Source organism: Neoarius graeffei, chromosome 4 (genome assembly GCF_027579695.1).
Source record: "Neoarius graeffei isolate fNeoGra1 chromosome 4, fNeoGra1.pri, whole genome shotgun sequence".
In the NCBI taxonomy this organism is placed as follows: domain Eukaryota; kingdom Metazoa; phylum Chordata; class Actinopteri; order Siluriformes; family Ariidae; genus Neoarius; species Neoarius graeffei.
The window spans coordinates 47,194,260-47,200,879 of NC_083572.1; positions in this window are offsets into that span (position 1 = coordinate 47,194,260).

A 6,620-nucleotide genomic window follows, 5' to 3' on the forward strand; every position below is an offset into this window, starting at 1 on the left:
GTCATGTCCACTAATGCACCCTCATACCATCACAGATGCTGGCTTTTGAACTGTGCGCTGATAACAAGCCAGATGGTCCCTCTCCTCTTTAGCCTGGAGGACATGATGTCCATGATTTCTGAAAATAATTTCTACTTTTGATTCGTCAGACCTTGGGACAATTTTCCACTTCGCCTCAGTCCATCGTAAAAGAGGTCGGGCCCAGAGAAGGTGGCCATGTTTCTAGATATTGTTTATATATGGTTTTAACTTGCATTTGTGTATGTAGTCATGAACTGTTTTCACAGACGATGGTTTTGTGAAGTGTTCCTGAGCCTATACAGTGATTTCCACTACGGACACGTGTCTGCTTTTAATGCAGTGTCGCCTGAGGGCCTGAAGATCACAGGCATCCAATGTCAGTTTTCAGCCTTGTCTCTTGCATACAGAGATTTCTCCAGATTCTCTGAATCTTTTAATGATATTATGTACCACAGAAGATGTAATCCCCAAATTCTTTGCAACTCTGAGGAATGTTATTCTGAAAAATTGTTGCACTGTTTGCTCACACAGTCTTTCACAGAGCAATGAATCCCTCTCCATCTTTTCTTCTGAGAGACTCAGCTTCTCTGGGATGCTCTTTTTATACCCAATCATGTTACTGACCTGTTGCCAATGAATCAAATTTGTTTTTTGGTTTTTTTAGCATTACACAACTTTTTCAGTCTTTTATTGCCCCTGTCCCAACTTTTTTGAAACATGCTGCTGACATCAAATTCAAAATGAGCATATATTTTTCAAAAAACAATAAAATTTCCCAGTTTCAACATTTCATATGTTGTCTTTGTGCTATTTTCAATGAAATACAGGGTATCCATGATTTGCAAATCTTCACATTCTGTTTTTAGTTATCTTTTACACAGTGTCCCAACTTTTTTTTGGAATTGGGGTTGTATGATAAGTGGATAGTATTATATTTGTCTCACCCAAAAATATGACATTGGGTGGAACCCTTTCTGTTCGCAGCTTCATGTGTTGAAAGAAGATGGAGTAGAAGTTAATTTGTCTAGGGAAAGTGATAGAATATTTTCATCCAAACCTGTCCATGTTATAAACTGTAGAAATACCATGTTTAAAACGAGAACTCTGGGTGCTTTTAGTCTTCATTATTTGAGGGGGTGTGCTGCATGTTGTTTGTTTATTGCAATCTGTATTGGTAGAAAATACCATTAAGATTTGCTTATCATAATATTTGCCTGAAGTGTTTGCACCGAAGTACCTTTACATTGTCACATTCCTAGTCACCAGTGAGCTAGATTATTTCGTGGTGAGCTGATGAAGAAGTGATGATGAAGTCAATTTGAAATCCTTATCATCTACAATGGCCTGTTGTGAAAATAGAAAGCAACAATCAAAGGGCATCAAGTTTTGATCAAGGAGTGCAAGGTTTCTGGGTTTTGGCTCTGTCTTGAACCATCTGCACTGTCTCACTACAGCTTGAGTGTATTCGCCCTTTGAAGCCATCCAAGGACCCTGCTGTCTGCCAGCCCTACTGTGGACATTGAAAACTGCTTTACAGAAATTTTCTGTGAATATGTTGGGATCTGCATTACAGGCATTGGCCTTGGTTCAACAAGGAAAAACATTGTCAGAGAAAAAAAGAATAATTTCTTCTTCAGTAGCACGTCTGGTGTCCTTTATCACAATCAGATCAACCAATTAGTGAACAGTGTGTTCTTTTATATCATACCATTATTGAATATGTACTAAAATAAATCTGTTTTAGCTTGCTAGCTGGTGAATTGTGTGGTTTGCTTCGATACTGGGGAACTCTTTTCTGAGTTCATTTTGAGACTGAGTGCTGTCATGGAGAGTGGACTTGTCCCAGATGGGATATTCTTTGGTAAGGGCACTTAGGAGCCAGTCATCCAAGTACAGCAGTACCCTTATGGGGCTGCTTGCATGCGTCTTGAGAACACCCGTATGAGTAGAGAGAGGCTGAAGAGTAGGACTTTGAATTGGAAAGCATGTCCTTGGAATGGAAACCTCAAAAAGCATCTGTGCTCTGGAGCAATGGAAACATGAATATATGCACTACTTGGATCTACTGACATAAACCAGTCTTGAGGCTGCACAGCATGAATAACATCCCTAACATATGGAATGGGCAGGCTCTTGGGAATCAATTCAGCCCTCTCAAATATAGAATCAGACTGTTTAGAGCCCAACCCATGGGAGAAAAATGGGATGCTAGTCCACAACAGTTTTTAGAGGGGCTGCCATGGCCTGTTTCAAGTGCAAGCAAGCAGTAGAGGATGATTCAGATTTATTTCTGCACAATGCTGAAGCCAAAATTGCACATCGTGGATCTACGTCCAGTTCCAAATGAACTGTCTGTTCGTTTCTAGACTGGAAATGTCTCCTAGACATGGCTACATCTGACAGGGAGAACTAGCTTTTTGCTTATCAGGAGGACTCTGCTGTGGGTTTGAACTTCTTTTATTATTATTATTATTATTATACAAACACAAAGGCTGTACAATATAACAAAACAAAGACAATAGACAAAGACCATAGTGCACAGACAGTGAATACAAGATATGTCACGAACCAAGGGAAGAGGTAGATTTTTAAAGTGCAAATTAAATCCTTGAGTGATTTATACAGTATCAGTCATTTGTAGTATACTGTATATGCCATCCCGATCAAAAGTTTATACACCCCTACTCATTCATAGGTTTTCCTGTATTACCATTTTCTACACTGCAGAATAATACTGAAGACACCAAAACTCTGAAACAACATATGGAACACACATGGAACCATGTGACATAGGAAAAGTGTTTAAAAAATTAATATTTTAGATTCTTTAAAGTAACCACTGTTTAAACACCCCCCCCCCCCCACACACACACACACACACAGACTACCAGGAGTGAGAGACCATATAAGAAATAAAGGGATATTAAAAATTAGAACAACCGAGATAATAGAAATAAAAGAGTAATGACAAAAAAGGCAAAAGTCAGGAAAGATAAACCAAAAACAACCAAGAAAAAGAAAAAAGAGAAAAAAACTTGTAGTACTTGTAAAATGATTGTAATGCAAAAGGACAGCAAGAGAGAGAGAGCAAAACCCCATCATCCCCTAGCCACCGGCGAAGCAGACAGGTGTCCGATGCAGGCACGGCAACCACCGACGGACACACATCACCACACCCAACACCCCAGACAGACTAACACAAGGCAGCGAATATGAGAGTAGAGTGGGTTTAAACTTCAACTGCATGTGGCTTCAATTCCAAGATCAAAGTTTGCTTCTCTAAGATGGTCAATACAGAGGCTGTGAACACATAACAGGTTCTTCTTTGGCTTCCAGGAAGTTTAGATATGCAGGAGCACAAATCCTACATTTGGTGGAAGGTGTTCTCAGGGTGATAAGCAGTCTTGGGTTATCAACAAACATAGTGCTTTTTGCCAAGGCCAAAACATTCAATGTTTTTCACGTATTTGCTGAGCATGTCTTAGGAAATCTGCCTTTTCCCCTCTTCTAGTCACTCTTCCAAAAGTCCAGCTTTGGTTATGTTCATATTACCAGGCTGAAGTGACTCAAATCTGATTTTTTTTTTTGCGTTAATGTGACACAGATCTGAATTTTTTCAGGGCTGTGTAGACACAGAAATCCAATCTTTTCAAATCAGATTTGAGTGTCTTTCACATCTCATCTCATTCTCATTATCTGTAGCCGCTTTATCCTGTTCTACAGGGTCGCAGGCAAGCTGGAGCCTATCCCAGCTGACTATGGGCGAAAGGTGGGGTACACCCTGGACAAGTCACCAGGTCATCACAGGGCTGACACATAGACACAGACAACCATTCACACTCACATTCACACCTACGGTCAATTTAGAGTCACCAGTTAACCTAACCTGCATGTCTTTGGACTGTGGGGGAAACCGGAGCACCCGGAGGAAACCCACGCGGACACGGGGAGAACATGCAAACTCTGCACAGAAAGACCCTCATCAGCCACGGGGCTCGAACCCAGACCTTCTTGCTGTGAGGCGACAGTGTTAACCACTACACCACCATGCCGCCCGACTTTCACGTGGTCCTAAATAGACCTCCTCAGACTCAAGATCACGTGATCCGAAATGGGTAAACACAAATCCAAAATGACGGTCGGTATTAATATATCCTTCCTTGCTAAAATGTGCCGAACACACTTTCGTCGAATTAGACAACTTTTAAATCTTTTCTTTTATCTCTCTTAATTCTTGTAATGCAAATCTAAAAGAAATACAAATTTAACTGGCTCAGCAAGATGAAGGTTTCAATGCTACAAGCGTACACAACTAATGAACAATGCAAATTCATTTGTAAATTTAATAAATTTTTACCTCCTGAAGTCTTTTATCATTGGGAAAAGAATTAAATGATAGACGACTATCAGCTGAATTGTTACTGCAGCCATAAGCTGCACAAATAATGTACCATTTTGAGCTATATCTCAGACTTTGTAGTTCATGAATACAGATAATCCAAACAAGCACATGAGGCATGTAGGCATTTGTTTACCCATTTCAAACCACGTGACCACAGCACTCCAATGGAGCCGAGGAGGGCTATTGGATATGTATCCGATTTGTGGCCATGCGACATGAATGAGAACAGGTTAGATCGGAATTCATGTGGCTTTTTGCCTATACACATGTGCCAGGCTTGTAGTACTCGAGTCTGACTCGTGCTCTAATTTTAAGGACTTGTGACTTGACTTGGACTTGAGCACTGATGACTCGGACTTGGACTCGGACTCGTGCATCAACTGTATTCGGACTTGTAAATTGGAGATGAGAACTCAGATTTTTTTCTTTATTTTTTGTAACATGCCATAATAATTTGGCATAAGATATTTACATCTACATTAATTTTTGTACTAATTTCATGCAAGAGTGTCACACCTGTGTCCCTTGGTGCATGCATCAGATAGACTCTCTGGCGCGCTCTGGACAGCATGCGCCACCGTAAACGACTCGCACCTGCACAGCATTAAGGCACAATCAGCGCGCCTATATAAAAACTGTGAAAAAACACTGACTTTGCGAAGTATTGAGTTGCATTGCTGACATGTTACTGAGCCTTATTTTCTTGTTTGGTTTCCTGATCTCTGATTTCCTGTTTCTCGTCTTTGATTCTGCCTCATCTACGTACAATAGCCTGTTTGTGCCTCGCTCGACCTATTGCCTGTTTCACTGTTTTACGATTTCGCCTGCTGTTCTGGATTGTTTATGTCTTCACTTGTACAACCCCGATTCCAAAAAAGTTGGGACAAAGTACAAATTGTAAATAAAAACAGAATGCAATAATTTACAAATCTCAAAAACTGATATTGTATTCACAATAGAACATAGACAACATATCAAATGTCGAAAGTGAGACATTTTGAAATTTCATGCCAAATATTGGCTCATTTGAAATTTCATGACAGCAACACATCTCAAAAAAGTTGGGACAGGGGCAATAAGAGGTTGGAAAAGTTAAAGGTACAAAAAAGGAACAGCTGGAGGACCAAATTGCAACTCATTAGGTCAATTGGCAATAGGTCATTAACATGACTGGGTATAAAAAGAGCATCTTGGAGTGGCAGCGGTTCTCAGAAGTAAAGATGGGAAGAGGATCACCAATCCCCCTAATTCTGCGCCGACAAATAGTGGAGCAATATCAGAAAGGAGTTCGACAGTGTAAAATTGCAAAGAGTTTGAACATATCATCATCTACAGTGCATAATATCATCAAAAGATTCAGAGAATCTGGAAGAATCTCTGTGCGTAAGGGTCAAGGCTGGAAAACCATACTGGGTGTCCATGATCTTCGGGCCCTTAGACGGCACTGCATCACATACAGGCATGCTTCTGTATTGGAAATCACAAAATGGGCTCAGGAATATTTCCAAAGAACATTATCTGTGAACACAATTCACTGTGCCATCCGCCGTTGCCAGCTAAAACTCTATAGTTCAAAGAAGAAGCCGTATCTAAACACGATCCAGAAGCGCAGACGTCTTCTCTGGGCCAAGGCTCATTTAAAATGGACTGTGGCAAAGTGGAAAACTGTTCTGTGGTCAGAAGAATCAAAATTTGAAGTTCTTTATGGAAATCAGAGACGCCGTGTCATTCGGACTAAAGAGGAGAAGGATGACCCAAGTTGTTATCAGCGCTCAGTTCAGAAGCCTGCATCTCTGATGGTATGGGGTTGCATTAGTGTGTGTGGCATGGGCAGCTTACACATCTGGAAAGACACCATCAATGCTGAAAGGTATGTCCAGGTTCTAGAGCAACATATGCTCCCATCCAGTCGACGTCTCTTTCAGGGAAGACCTTGCATTTTTCAACATGACAATGCCAAACCACATACTGCATCAATTACAGCATCATGGCTGCGTAGAAGAAGGGTCCGGGTACTGAACTGGCCAGCCTGCAGTCCAGATCTTTCACCCATAGAAAACATTTGGCGCATCATAAAACGGAAGATACGACAAAAAATACCTCAGACAGTTGAGCAACTAGAATCCTACATTAGACAAGAATGGGTTAACATTCCTATCCCTAAATTTGAGCAACTTGTCTCCTCAGTCCCCAGACG